Genomic DNA, 16337 nt, shown 5'->3' on the forward strand with positions numbered 1-16337 from the left:
CAGTTCCAACCTTCCAGCTCAGCACTGTCTCCATGACTTGTCCTACCTGCCTATCTCCGTTCCCACCTATCCACTCCACCCTCCTCCCTGACCTATCACCTTCATCCCCTCCCCCCCTTACCTATTGTACTCTATGCTACTTTCTCCCCACCCCCACCCTCCTCTAGCTTATCTCTCCACGCTTCAGGCTCTCTTTATTCCTGATGAAGGGCTTTTGCCCGAAACGTCGATTTTACTGCTCCTCGGGTGCTGCCTGAACTGCTGTGCTCTTCCAGCACCACTAATCCAGAATCTGGTTTCCAGCATCTGCAGTCAATGTTTTTATCTTAACAAAAATTATCTATCACAGATTTAAAATTAACAATTGATCCAGCGCCGACTGCCATTTGTGGAAGAGCGTTCCAAACCTTTCCCACCCAAAGTGCTTCCAAACATCTCTCCTGAACTGGCTGGCCCAAGTTCTCAGACTCTGTCCCTCGTTCGAGAATCCCCAACCTGGGGAAATGGTTAATCTGCATCTACCCTGTCGTTTCCTGTCAATATCCTGAAGACACTGATCAGTTCACCCCTTGACCATCCACATTCGAGAAAAAAAAAGGCCTATTTGTATAGTCTCTCCGCCTAATCGAACCCCTGGATTCCAGGGCTCACTGACAAACCCTTACCGAGCTGTGCTGAGGACTCTCAGGCTGTGAGGTGGGTCAGAGCCTGGGCCTCTCTGTACACAGACTGACATATGGATTCAGGATTTCAAAAGATACAAGACCAACACTGACTGAACTAGCTCTCAGCTATGGATTATCCCACACGGACACAGTCCACGTATGAGCAGAAATCGTTACACTGTCTTCAGTTCGATCACTGACAGACTCACATAAAAGTGCTTTTTAACCAGTCAGCTGCAAATTAACATTCTGCAAATTGAGGAACCAGTTTGCCCAGGGGCTTTGCCCCAGACAGCAATGAGCAGAATCCTGTGCTCTTGGTGTGGTTCACTAGCCCTGGAGCACCAGGGATGGAGTCCATAAGGAAACACTCTCCTCTCTGATCAGTAAAATCCTCCACAGAAGGTGGACACGCCTGATTCTGACTGAGAAAGGAATTAGCTTGGACTGTGATGGCCTCCTGCCACATCAATCCCTTCGTTAGCCTCCTGATTTTCCACCTTGCTCGGGCTCTGCTCAGTGGATGAAATGGCAGTGACTGTGGGGTTGTACCCCAGAGAAAGTAAATACGGCAGGACACAATAAAGGCAGGTTCCCCAGAGTCCCCCCATCCGAATGTTCACATTTTGCCCTCAGACCCTTCCCCCGGGCTGCATTCTCCAAAGCAACACCACTACATGCACTTCCCGCATACCAACCAATCAGCACTCTCCTCTTGCACAGTGGAAATGTCGTTTCAACAGGTCCAGGCAGCGGGCCGTGGAGGGGGTCGTTAGGGCCGACTGCCTGCCCCTCTTCCGCGGTTATGTTAGAGCCCGGGTGTCCTTGGAGAAGGAGCACGCGGTGTCCACCAACACCCTGGAGTTGTTCAGGAAGAGGTGGGCGCCGCAGGGAGTGGAGTGCATCATTTCTCCCTCCAACTCTATTTTGATTTAGTCCCTACCCTCCCCTTCACTCTTTGATCACACAGCACTGCCCTTTGTGAAGGGCACTGCTTGTCACTGGCCACTCGGGTGTTTCCTTTCTTCCTGGTGGTGGAAATTGAATAAAAGATTCGTACACCTTGTGTCTCTCACTGTGTCTCACACCTGCACACACACACCATGGGTGCTGGGGAAAGTAAACACTACTGCGGTTAGGCGGAGTGTGGGGGTCTAAAAAGAAAAAAAAACAGGAGCGTAATAAATATTTGTTTGAAAATACTGCACTACTTTGTGTTTATTTAAAATTATCTTCCATTTTGAAAAGTTGGGAAAAGAATGAAAAAAAATAGAAATGTTGTTTCTCTGCTTGAACTGGCATTTCTGCAAATTATCCTGATGAGTGCAGGACGGGAAACCACAATAAATGTGCATTTCTTTCCAGCAATACCCAAACTGTGTGTACTCCCAAACCATTGGTTATCCTCTGTGTTTCCTCAGACTTTAATAGATGAGAATAAAATGAATCCCTACCCCTGTTTTTCTCGGGTACAGTTCCAGATTTCCATTCCTCCTTGAGTTTCCTGGCATCACCCTGGAACTGGTTGACTTTAGAGTTAAACATCCTGTAACAGGACGTTTGGCCCATCTAGTCTGCGTTTGAGCCTCCTCCTATTTCCCTCCTGTCAGGCTTCTCCTTCAACAGTTCCATGTGATTCACTTCAATCATTCCCCATCGGAGTGAGACCCACATTTTCATTTCTCTCCGACTGAAGGCACAGCTCTTGAATTCCTGATTGGATTTCTAAGGCTGAGTGTTGACAGATGATGGGAGTGAAGGGACTGTCTCTCTCAGGATGGGGTCGGTTCACTCGGTTGGCTGGACGGGCTGTTTTGTGACGTAGAGGAATGCCGATGGCGTGGGTTCAATTCCTCCACAGGCTGAGGTCATTCTGAAGGCCTGGCCTGTTGAACCTTGCCCCTCATCTGAGGCATCATGACCCTCGAGGTAAACTCACTGCAAGGTGTCTCTCTCATGGTGATCCTCTTGGAGTACAGTAACCTGCAGAACTGTCCTGAATGGCCCCTTGCGATGTGTGGCTGGGTTCCAACATTTGACCAATGGCTGCTCTTGTAAAGCAGTGGAGTGTTTGAGGGTGCTACACAAAATGCAAGTTGTTGTTGAGCCGTGCTGGCCAGTGATCAGTCGAGCAAGGAGCAGGGTGTTTGTCTTGCTTTAATAACAGAACTGTAGTCATTTACTGTTTAACAACTGCCCCTTTGTAATGTGCCTGTGAATTATTTAAACCCAATGAAAAATAGCAAGCAACAGCTGATTAATAATTCACTGCAGAGAGGAATGCAAGAAACAAGGTGCTTGTGTCTTCACTCACAGTCAGTGTTAACCAATTAGCTGGCAGCAGGATCAAGCTCAGACTCTACAGTGCAAGGTGGTCTCTGAATTCCCCCCAGGGTCTCCTCGGTGACACAGAGGAGGGTTTGGATTCAGGCCGTGTCTCTCATACTCTTGCGATGTCCCAAAGCAACTCACAGCCAACAAACCTTAGAAGGTTGGTCACTGTGCATGGTGGTCAATCTGTGCACAGCAAGATCCCACAAACAGCAAACATGATAAGGGCCCAGGATGATGGTGGAGTAATGAATCTTGGTCAGGGCATCAGCAGCCATCTGCCTTCAGAACATGGCTGTGGGAGGACAGACGGACGGACTGTCATCTACACCAGCTCCCTCAAAGAACAATCCAATACACCCCATTCCTCTGCCTTCCCCCGCTCCCACCCTCCAAATTCCTCCTCCTACCAGTTTCATTTTTCACATCTGATTCAATCTGTTCCAGGCAGGGCAGTCTATTCCTGAGCTACCTGTGGCAGGGAGATGTTTATCCCCATGACCACCTCCGTCCTTAAATCAGTCTCACTTTCGCTTTACCCGCCCGGACAGGTGGGGGGGAGGGACGGGGTCTCATATTGTCCTAATCCTAACCCAAAACTGTATCTTTGTTTTATACATTCACGGGATCAGGGCTTCACTGGCAAGGTCACTAATCATTGCTCAGGGAATGCAGGTAAGGGTGAACCACATCACTGAGGGTCAGAGTCACATGTAGGCCAGACCAGGTGAGGATCACGGTTTCCTTCCCTGAAGGACGTGAGTGATCCAGATGGCTTTTTCTGACAATTGACAATGGATTCATCACGGTCATTATTAGACCCTTAATTCCAGATTCTGGATTCAAATTCCACCATCTGCCTTGGTGGCATCCAAACCTGGGTCCCCAGAACATGGCCTGGGTCTCCGCAGTAATGGCCCATTGATAACACCACTTGGCCATATTGGACCAGCCTTAAAGACATGACACATGGACAAACAGACAGATAGACAGACACAGACAGACAGACAAACAGACAGGCAGACAGATGGACAGACACAGACAGACAGGCAGGCAGATGGACAGACACAGACAGACAGGCAGGCAGATAGACAGACACAGACAGACAAACAGACAGACAGGCAGATAGACAGACACAAACAGACAAACACACAGGCAGACAGACAGACAGAGCTAGACAGGCAGAGAGGCAGACACAGACAGACGGACAGGCAAAGATTTCCTGCTCCTTGGATGCTGCCTGACCAGCTGTGCTTTTCCAGCACCACTCTAATCTAGACAGACAGGCAGACAAAGACACAGATAGGCAGGTGCCAGACAGACAGACACAGACAGACTGACAGGCGGGCAGGCAGGCAGACAGACACAGACAGGTGGACATGGACAGACTTACAGGCAGGCAGCAGACAGACAGATGGACACAGACGGACTGACACAGACAGACTGAAAGGCAGGCATAAGGATTGACAAACAGAGAGAAAGACAGGCAGAGAAACAGATGCAGTCAGATTGACATGCAGGCAGCAGACAGACACAAACAGACTGACAGGCAGGCAGATATATACAGACAGACAGACAAACAGACAGATGGACAGACACAGACCAACAGATAGACAGACAGACACAGACAGGCAGATAGACAGATGGGCAGGCAGAGAGGCAGACACAGACAGATGGACAGGCAGGCAGACACAGGTGGACAGATAGGCAGACACAGACAGGCAGGCGGCAGACAGACACAGACAGGCAGGCGGCAGACAGACAGACAGGCACAGACAGACTGAATGGCAGGCATACGGATTGACAGACAGAGAGAAAGACAGGCAGACAGACAGACACAGACAGACAGACACAGACTGACAGGCAGACACAGACAGGCAGCGCCTGTTACTGAGTGCTAAGAGGTGGCTAGCTTCAGAAACACCTTGACCCTGCTCAAATCTCTGAACATTGCTCCCCAAAGATTGTGGATTTTTTGTCTGTAAGTCCCGACGCGAGGCAATGCTGCGATTCCTGTCTTTGCCTTCAGCTTCCAAGGTACAAAGAGGACAAAAGGAATCTGTGAGGGTGCTACCTATCACCAGAGGGTCAGTGTGAGAGTGAGAGGGTGAGGCAGTGACAGATTCCCAAGGGGATTGTGGGGTGAGGTGGGGGGGAGACAGGGTTGAGCCGAGAGTCAGGATGGATATGGGACATTAAAAAGGGAAAATGGGAGGGAATATCAAAGGAGATGGGCAGGAAGATATAAGCAGAGCCAGAATTGCAAACTCAAATTTGCGATCCTAAGACCCAGCCTCCTGTCAGGAAGGGTACAACTACAGATTGGTGCCTCCCCAGCTGCCCCTGTGCTTCACTGCATCAGAATCACAACACCATTCGTGGAGGCCATTTGGCCCATCATTGAGTAGTACAGTGACCCAACCCGTCCATGCCGGCCAGATATCCCAACCCAATCTAGACCCACCTGCCAGCACCCAGCCCATATCCCCCCAAACCCTTCCTATTCATATACCCATCCAAATGCCTATTAAATGTTGCAATTGTACCAGCATCCACCACTTCCTCTGGCAGCTCATTCCATACACGTACCACCCTCTGTGTGAAAAAGTTGCCCCTTAGTTCCTTTTTAAATCTTTCCCCTCTCACCCTAAACCTATTCCCTCCAGTTCTGGACCACCAGCACTCCATGGAAGAGACTTTGTCTATTTATCCTATCCATGCCCCTCATAATTTTGTAAACTTCTATACGGTCACCCCTCAGTCTCCAGGGAAAACAGCCCCAGCCTGTTCAGTCTCTCCCTGTAGCTCAAACCCCTCCATCATGTCTGCACCAGCTCTTCAAATCAGCATCATCACCTGGTGCTGATCTCCTGCCTTTTCCCCATGCTCTTGCACATTACTCTGATTCCGATAATTATCCGATATCCTATTGACTGTCACAATTAAATGTGCCTCCACCACACTTTCCGGCAGCGCATCCCATAATCTTTCTACTGGCTGTGGGAAAGACCTTTCTCACACAGCATCATGCTTGCTACGTTAGCACGTCCTGTTGAAACTATTCGAGCCCAGGCACACTGCACCCAGGAGAGGCTGCAGGCTCTCACTGAGTCATCCACCTGGTCCTACAATAGCAGCTTTCCAACCTGGGATCACTGAGGTTCCAGCACCAACTCCACCAGGTACTATACAGTACGGTCCCTTATTGATGTGGTGCACTTTGATTTCCAGAAGACGTGATAACGTATCACAACAAATGCTTCGAAACAAAAGATGAACACATGGTGAGGTGGGAGCCAATGGAAGAGCATGAGTAGAAAACTGATTAGATTCCCTACAGTGTGTGGAAACAGGCCCTTCGGCCCAACCAGTCCACACTGGCCCTCTGAAGAGTAACCCACCCAGACCCACTTCCCTCTGACTAATGCACCTAACACTATGGGCAATTTAGCATGGTGACTTGCACATCTTTGGACTGTGGGAGGAAACCGGAGCACCCGGAGGAAACCCACGCAGACACGGGGAGAATGTGCAAACTCCACACAGACAGTTGCCCGAGGCTGGAATTGAACCTGGAATTCTGGTGCCATGAGGCAGCGGTGCTAACCACTGAGCCACCGTGCCGAAACGGGAAACGTTAGCTAATGGGAAACAGAGAGTAAACATAACTAAGTCACTTCCAGGTTGGCAAATTGTAATGATGGGAGTAGCACAGGGACCAGTGCTGGGGATCCACCCCTTCCAGTCTATATTGGTAACTTGGACAAGGGAACCAAATGTATAAGATTTAAATATATAGGAGCTATATATATAGTAGCCAAATGTAAAGCAGATGAATGTATAGCAGCTAAATTCGCTGATGATACAAAGCTAAGTACTCGGGTAAAGTAAGTTGTGAAGAAGACATAAAGGGTTTTCAAAGGGATAAAGACTGGCTATGAGAGTTGGCCAGAACTTGGCAGGTGGAGGATAACATTGTTCATATTGGCAGGAAGAATAAAAAAGCAGCTTTATTAAATTGGAGAGAGATTACAGAACTCTGAGGGACAGAGGGATCTGGGTGCCCTGCTACGCGAATCACAGGCAGTTAGTTTGCAGATACAGCAAGTGATTAGGATGAAAATGGGAATATTGATGTTAATTGCATGAGGAATGAAACATAACAGGAAGGATGTTTTGTCACTGTTGCACAGGGCAATGCTGAGGTCACACAGGAGTACCATGTACAGTTTTGATCTCTTTATTTAAGAAAGGACATAACTGCATGAGAAACAGTTCAAAGAAGGTTCATTCGACTGAGTCCTGGGATGAAAAGTTGGGATTATTTTTGTTTAAGTTTAAAAGAATGAAAGGAAATTTTATCAAAACAGACACAACTTCGAGGAGACTGGACGCAGTAGATACCAGGCATCCTTTTCCTCTCTTGGCACAGTCTTTGTTTAATAATAAGGGGCCTCCCATTTATCGACAAGGAGGATTGTTTTTCTGGAGGTTATTTCCTAGAGAGCAGTGGAGGTGGGGTCATTGCACACTTTGATGCCAGAGGTTGACACTTTCTTGACTAACAAAGGAGTCACAATTCATTCGGACCAGGCAGGGATATGGAGCTGAGGCTATGAACCATGATCTTATTGCATTGCAGAGCAGGTTAGAGGGGCCAAATGGCCTATTTCTACTTGTGATAACCCATACATGGGAAATCACAAATTAATCTCCCTGTTGAGAATGAGTCCCCTTGGTAAAAGGCAATGGCCTGCCCAACTGGAACTTAACATCTGAGCCCGTTATAGAGCAGACCCACCACTGGCCTGCTCCCCTCCGCAGTTACATTCCTACCCGGGGTCCTTGCAGAGGGAGCATGCAGTGCCCACCAATACTCATGATGCCTTTAGAGAGAGGTGGGCACAGTGAGGATACAGGGCTTTATCTCCCTCTCCAACCTCATTTCAATTTAGCTCTTTCCTGCTCTCCCTACTCTCCAGTCCTAACCTCACTTTTGTTTCGTTGCCTAAAATGGGCATTGCACGTAAACTTCTGATTGGCTGCCCTGGCTTTACTAACAATGGTTAATAGTTAAAACCAAAAAAAGAAGTCACGGTGATTTGGTGGTGGGAAAGTCGTTTGATTGTACATGCTAATACTTCTGGATAAAAGGAAATGCAGACCCACTTGCAAAAAAAACAATAAAGCAGATAATAAAGGGCTGTTGCGGTAGTGTCCCTGCCTCTGAGCCCAGAGGCCCAGGTTCAAGTCCCACCTGTTCCAGGTGTCATAGCTCATGATAAAAACCAGAGTCAGGTTAGTCTCTGTCATGCAACTGGTCCCTGTGTTCCGCTGTTAACCACTAGGGTGGTGGTTTGTGATCACCCATAAGACTACAGTGTTGTGTAATACACTGTGATGGTGATCTAGCAGTCAACATAGCTCCCTTCCAAACAACTGACCCTGGATTGATGCAAGACTGTAACAAGTTTTACATTTCAAAAAGATCACAAAACAAAACCCAGGGATGTGTCTGCACAACCGATGTAAGCCATGAGTAGTGACTCCGTTAATGAATTATGTTCCTTTCCTGTCAGGTTTCCTGAGTGATTAGGCTGCTCATTTTTTTGTTTGTATATCGGCTGGGAGCTTGTTTTTGGACAGACACCGGCAGTGGGGGCAGAGAAGCGAGGAGGTTACATTCACCATACGTCGAAAAACTGGCTAGATCCTGGTCAGAATATAACCCAAGTATCAGCTCCACACCTCAGGCACAGTGTCTTAGCACTGTCCAGGCTGTGGAGGGAAGAGATTTACAGAAGGTGGCTGAGGATGAAGACCATCAGGTACATTGCGAGACTAGAGACCCTGAGATTGTTTTACTTATCGGCAGAGATTGTTAAGAGGAAATTGCAATGACCTGCTTTAAAATTTGCCGGAGCAATTTGTCAAAAGTAAACAAAGAGGCACAGCTCGGGTCTGGAGATTGCAGACAACTGTTAATAGGGACCAGGAGAAGATGTTTTCACAGTGAGCTGTTGTGATCACACAGCATGAAAAGGCTGTGGGAGTAGCTACACGAGTCACTTTCCTCACCAAACTGGATAAGTATTTGAAGAGGGAAGATCTGGAAGACAGTGGGAAAAGAGGGAAAGTGGGAGTAAGTTACAGCTCTACCAAAGGGCTAGGAAAGGCATGATAACCAAATGGCCTCCTCTCCTCTAAAGCAATGCACAGTTTCAAGTCTCAGTCTGCCACACAGCAAGATCCCAATATTAGATGGAGGTAACTGAGGGAGGACGTATAACAGACAGTGAACTCAGAATGCCAAATTTTCCAGGACACTGCCTCAGGACCAATATGAACAACACTGACCTCATGAAGGCCTGAGGGGTGGAGAAAAGAAATTTAAAATTCACCAGAAAAATAGAACTAAGCTTTTCTCTGCAGGTCTCCAGGGGCTTTAACAGCAGCCCCACTGCAGCCCCACACCTTCACAGACAGGCACTTACACACCCAGACAAACAAATACAGCCCATACACACCTACACACCCACATAGACTCACATACACACCCACACCAACACCTACAGCTCACACACACCTACCCACCCACACAGACAACCAATTATACACTCAGACCAACACATAACAGCCCACACACACCTACACACCCACATAGACTCACATACACACCCACACCAACACCTACAGCTCACACACACCTACCCACCCACACAGACAACCAATTACACACTCAGGCCAACACATACAGCCCACACACACCTACTACCCACATAAACTCACATACACACCCACACCAACACCTACAGCTCACACACACCCACCCACCCACACAGCCACTTACACACCCAGATCAACACATGCAGCCCACACACACTTACACACCCACATAGACTCACGTACACACCCACACCAACACATACACCCCTCACACACCTACACACTTACAGACTCACATACACACCCACACCAACACGTACACCCCTCACACACCTACACACTTACACAGACTCACATACACACTCACACCAACACATACACCCCTCACACACCTACACACTTACACAGACTCACATACACACCCACACCAACACATAAACCCCTCACACACCTACACACTTACACAGACTCACATACACACTCACACCAACACATACACCCCTCACACACCTACACACTTACACAGACTCACATACACACTCACACCAACACATACACCCCTCACACACACACCCACACAGACACACAAACACACTCACACCAACACATACAGCCCACACACACCTACACACCCACACAGACAGTCACATACACACCCACACCAACACATACACCCCTCACACACCTACACACCCACACAGACAGACACATACACACCCACACACACACATACCTTACATATCTTCATATTGATACACAGACAGCCATGTACACACCCACACCAACACATATAGCCCATGCACACCAACACACCCACACAGACAGCCACATGCACACCTACACACACATCCCTCACACACCCACACCAACACAAACACCTACACACAGCTACACACTGATACACAGATAGCCATGTACACACCCACACACTCCAATACACACCCACACAGACAGTCGCATATCCATCCCCACACACAAACATATCCACATCAACACATACACCCCACACACACCTACACACTCACACAAACAGCCACATACACACCCAGATCCACATACACACCCACACAAACACCTCACATACAACTCACACACACCCACACAGCAACACACATCTACACACCCTGCCCCCTCCACACACACAGCCACATGCATGTCCACACACACACACCCAAACACACCCATACCAACAAATACACCCCACACACCTACACACAGCCACATACACACCCACACACAGCACAACATATACATACCCACATGTATATCCACACACACCACCAGATCCAACACACCCCACACCATCACACACTCACATGCATACACATAAACACACACCCAACATACCCCCCCACAAACACCTTCATATATACCCACACGTCCACACAAATACACAGACCTAAACACCAAACTCCTCACAGCAAACACATGCGCATAATCTGACATCTGTAAACCACATCAGGATTAATATTCAGGCACAATTTTGCAAATAACAATGTAACTCAGCATGGGTTGGTCCTCTGAGGCCCATAATGCAATTCAGTAGTTGACACTTTTTCTTCATAGAAAAAATTTCATGGAATTACTTCGGTCCGTCCAGAACACATGATACGTTAACCAGTCTCCATAGCAATTGCTGCGCTTTCTAAACTATAAAATACAGTTTCCTCAGACTGAGACATTTGTGAAAGGACCCAGTCTGAACAGAGGAAATAAATGGTGGGACTCTGCTGGGACCTCACTTGGGCGTACACCTTGTGAACACACACTGGCTTTGGAGCAGGTTAAGTCAGCACATCTATACAGAGCCCTCAGATTCTTTCAGCTTCCAAACAACAAGAACTGACTCTATGACTCTATGACTCTTAAATGGGACTGTTAACGTCATAAAATATCTCAAGAGACTGACTTGGAGAAACTTGTTTTTTGAAATTTACGCCAGGTCAGAGATGGGGAGGAGTGACCAACATCTCAATTGAAAGAGGCAGGTTTTCAGGATCTTCCTAAACAGTGTGAAGAGGAGCGGTGAGCTGGAAGTTGGGAGGGTGAGACAGACGGAGTTCCAGAGGTTTGGGTTTGGACAGTACAAAGTATGACCACCAATGGAGGGATTAAAAACCCAGAAAAGGGACACATTGGCAGAATTGGAAGGGCCCAAAGGAGATTGCAGAAATAGGGGCGAGCAGACCATAGAGGAACTCTGAACGTAAGGAGAAAACGGAAATGTGAACTAGACCAGGAGCCAACATAGGTCAGTGGGCACAGGGTACGGCTTCACCAATCCAGTGACTGGAAAAATGCACTGGGATGTCCTGAGGTTGTGGACAACAATAAATCCTTTACTTCCTCCCTTCATGTGAATAACAGAATCCCAAGTGTTGAAAGAGGTCACTTGACCCATCAAGTCTGCACTGACCCTGTGAACAGCATCCCACCTAGCTCCCCATCCTACAACCCCACATTTTTACCATAGCTAACCCACCTAGCTTGCACATTCCTGGGCAGTCTGGAGCAATTTGCCATGGCCAGTACACCTAAGCTGCACATCTTTGGACTTTGGGAGAAAACTGGAGCAAACCCACACAGACACAGGGAGAATGTGCAAACAGACAATTGCCCAAGGCCAGATTTGAACCTGGGTCCCTAGCACTGTGAGGCAGCAGTGCTAACCACTGAGCCACCGTGTCAGCCATCATAAAAAGCATTGTCAAGTACAGCTCTGCGGTCAGACTGACCTTGGATGGAGGAATGACACTGATGGTATCAGCTCGGAACGGGGTCAGAGACGATGAAATGTGGGACCTTTGTGTAGACTATTCCAACAGCAATTCACCACAGCTTTCTCTCTAATCCACTTGATCTATTTTCTCATGTCGGAGAGACCGATCTGATCGACCCTTTACTGGGGTATCTCTGCTGGAACTGATCCTGAGGCCCAGTCATTGAAAGGCCAAGTCTCAGCCTGATTACCAGCCTGACCTCTGCCCTGTCTTCAACACTGACCTGATCAAGACCGATTAGAATCTGAAGGGAAGTGAAGATGAAAAAGGGCTGGGAGGAAGGGAAAGGGAGAGGAAGGGGAGAGAGAGAGAGGGAAGATGGGGAGGGATGATTGATGATTGAGGAGTGGAGAGATTTTGGGCAGTAAGATGGGGAAAGGACATATTATTACTCACATCTGGGACATGTGACACTGTCGGTCCGGCCAGCATTTATTGCATGTCCCTAGTTGCCCCCGAGAAGGGTGTACTGAACAGCCTTGTTAAACCACTGCAGTCCACTCACTTTTACGGTGAATGACAGGACATTTACAGGACAATGAGGAGAATCTTTTTCACCCAGAGAGGGTGGGGGACTGGACTGCACTGCCTGAAAGGATAGTTGAAGCTGGGAGTCTTATAACCTTTACAAAGTTCTTTGATGAGCACTGATGTAATAACATTCAAGGCTACAGGCCAAATACAGGAAAGTAGGCCTGGTGTAGATGAAGCATAATGTCGGTAGGACAGACCTGATTGGCCCTTCGGTACGGTATGATTCCATGGTGGAGGGGAGGGACGATTGGAAGGTGGGGAACATACTGAGGATCAGACACCAGACCTGAAAATGTGTAAAAGCCTTTGTCCCCTCCTCGGCTCCAACACAAGGCCAGCAGAGCGAGAGGAGCTCTCTACTAACCACCAGCTCAAGGCCAATCACTTTGAACTCAGGTCTCTCAAAGGTACACAGACAACAGACATTTTAATAACTCAATGACGCAAAACTGTGGTCACACCACACTTTGTAGGAGATCAAGACCTTTGGTGTGATATCTGTCGTTGACCGCAGCATCAGTTCGGATGGTTTCATTTAGTTGAAGATCAGGAATGGGAGAAGGGAGTTGGTGGGTAATGTCCCAGAGACTTGAGCAGAGAACCTCCCAGTACCCGTCTGAGGGAGTGCTGCTCTGTCAAAGGTGTCATCTTCCAGATGATCCATTGAACAGAGATCCCATCTGCTCTCTCAGGTCAATATTAAAGATCTCACAGCCGTTGGTGTGAAGATCAGCAGGGAAATCCCTGTCAGTGTTTATCCCTCAAAGCTGAATAGCCATTGACTTCCCTCACTGCGGAGTGAGGCAGCTTGCTGTTGTGTGTTGATCACTCACCACATTGCAAAGTAACTCAGTGGCTGCAAGGTGCCTTGAGACATCCTGAGGTTGTGAAAGGAAGGTTCGGCTTAGGGTTAAGGCTAGGGCCAGGGTTACGGTAAAAGTTAGGGTCAGGGTTAAGGTTAGGCTTAAGGTCAGGTTTGGGTTAGGTTAGGCTTCGGGTCAGAGTTAAGGCGAGGGTGTGGGTCAGGGTTAAGATTAAGGTTAGGGTTAGGATTAAGGTTAGGGTCAGAGTTAAGATTAGAGTTGGGTTAGGGTTAGGGTCAGGGTTACGATTAGGGTAGGGTTAGAATTTAGGTTAAGGTTAGGATTAGGGTCAGGGTTAAGGTTAGGGTGAGGGTCAGGGTTAAGGTTAGGGTAGGGTTAGGATGTCGGCTTGCTCGCTGAGTTGGAAGGTTTCTTTTCAGACGTTTCGTCGCCATACTAAGGAACATCTTCAGTGGGCCTCCGGACGACGCACTGCTGATGATTCCTGCTTTCTATTTATATGTTTGGGTTTCTTTGGGTTGGTGATGTCATTTCCTGTGGTGATGTCATTTCCTATGGTGCTGTCATTTCCTTTCTTTTTCTCAGGGGGTGGTATAGATGGGGTCTAACGTGATGTGTTTGTTGATAGAGTTCCGGTTGGAATGCCATGCTTCTAGGAATTCTTGTGCATGTTTCTGTTTGGCTTGTCCTAGGATGGATGTCTTGTCCCAGTTGAAGTGGTGTCCTTCCTCATCTATATGTAAGGATAATGGTGAGAGAGGGTCATGAAGTTTTGTGGCTAGTTGATGTTCATGTATCCTGGTGGCTAGTTTTCTACCTGTTTGTCCAATGTAGTGTTTGTTACAGTCCTTGTGCGGTATTTTGTAAAATGACTTGAGTTTTGCTCATTGTCTGTATAGGGTCTTTCAAGCTCGTTAGTTGCTGTTTTAATGTGTTGGTGAGTTTGTGGGCTACCATGAAATCTGTGTAGAGCAGAGGAAAATCACCCCCGTGTATTCAAAAAGAACAGGTACCCAATGAACACAGTCCGCAGATTTCTCAGCAACAAACCCAAACAAGCAGACAAAACATGTCCAGAAACCCCAGCCACTCTCCCCTACATCAAAGGCATCTCGGAAATGACTGCCAGACTACTCAGACCCCTTGGCATCATGGTAGCCCACCAACACACTAAAACAGCAGCTAATGAACTTGAAAGACCCTATTCAGACAACAAGCAAAACTCATGTCATTTACAAAATACCTTGTAAGGACTGTAACAAACACTACATTGGACAAACAGAGAGAAAACTCACCACCAGGATACATGAACACCAACTAGTCACAAAAAGACATAACCCTCTCTCACCAGTATCCTTAGATACGGATGAGGAAGGATGCCACTTCAACTGGGAAAAGACATCCATCCTAGGACAAGCCAAGAAGAGACACGCACGAGAATTCCTAGAAGTATGGCATTCCAACCAGAACTCTATCAACAAGCACATTGACTTGAACCCCATTTACCACCCCCTGAGAAAAAGAACAGGAAATGACAGCACCACAGGAAATGACATCACCAATCCAAACAAACCCAAACATATAAATAGAAAGCAGGCATCATCAGCAGTGCTTCGTCCGGAGGCTCACTGAAGGTGTTTCCTAGTATGGTGACGAAACGTCCGAAAACGAACATTCCACCTCAGCGAGCAAACCTACATCCAGAACCTCAACCTGAGCTACAGATCTTCTCAAATCTCGTTTGGCTAGGGTTAGGATTAAGGTTAGGGTCAGGGTTATGGTTGAATCCACAAGCCTCGGTCTCAAGAGTCCTAACCCTCGCAGTGAGAGGGAAAGGCTGGCCTGTGGTAAGTGAGTGAGATTTGCAGGACCTTTGCTTCACTCTGCCAATGAGCATGGAGCTGAATGTCCACCCTATTGCACAGCTCTCACAGAGCATGCTCAATCTCAGGAATGTTCCCAGCAACTCCCGTCTCACGTTCCTGAAACGCAGCAGTTGTTGACTTACTGACTGCAATTTCTGCATAAGGTGATGTTGACACTCACTCGTAGCTGGCTGCAATGGATTTTGGTCAAATTATGGGTCTAAACGTGTGAATGAAAAGCTATTGCTATAATCGGGGTAGTGTCTTCAATAGACACTGCGGTCAGCAACAGAGACCACATCAAAGGTCTTGACCTCCTGCAAACCTGCGGTCACACCACAGTTTGTGTCACTGAATAATTTACAAGTGTGTTGTCTGTATATTTTTAACTTGAGTTGACAGACCTTTTGAGCTCGAAGTGATTGGCGTTGAGCTGGTGGTTAGTCGAGAGCTCCTCTCACTCTGCTGGCTTCGTGGTAGAGCTGGGGGAACAGAGGTTTTTACACCTTTTCAGGTCGAGTGTTTACCCTCTGGGTCAGGCACAGGGCCCATCTTCCGCACCAGCCTTCGTTCTGAGTATCTCTCACTGACTGTCTGTGATGTGACCTCACTGAGTCAGGGCTTTCAGACGGAGGAGATCAGATTGGATGAAACAAGCAGTTAAACAATGTG

The 16337-nt window shown here is 47.8% G+C and overlaps 1 protein-coding gene across 4 annotated transcripts in view; it reads right to left on the bottom strand.

Annotated features, from left to right (window-relative positions):
- prkcaa (protein kinase C, alpha, a) overlaps positions 1-16337 on the bottom strand; it is a 446457-nt gene that overhangs the window by 205895 nt on the left and 224225 nt on the right. The window lies entirely within an intron of this gene.

Source organism: Chiloscyllium plagiosum, unplaced genomic scaffold (assembly GCF_037043375.1).
Source record: "Chiloscyllium plagiosum isolate Xiang-an unplaced genomic scaffold, Cpla_swu_hap1 HiC_scaffold_25, whole genome shotgun sequence".
In the NCBI taxonomy this organism is placed as follows: domain Eukaryota; kingdom Metazoa; phylum Chordata; class Chondrichthyes; order Orectolobiformes; family Hemiscylliidae; genus Chiloscyllium; species Chiloscyllium plagiosum.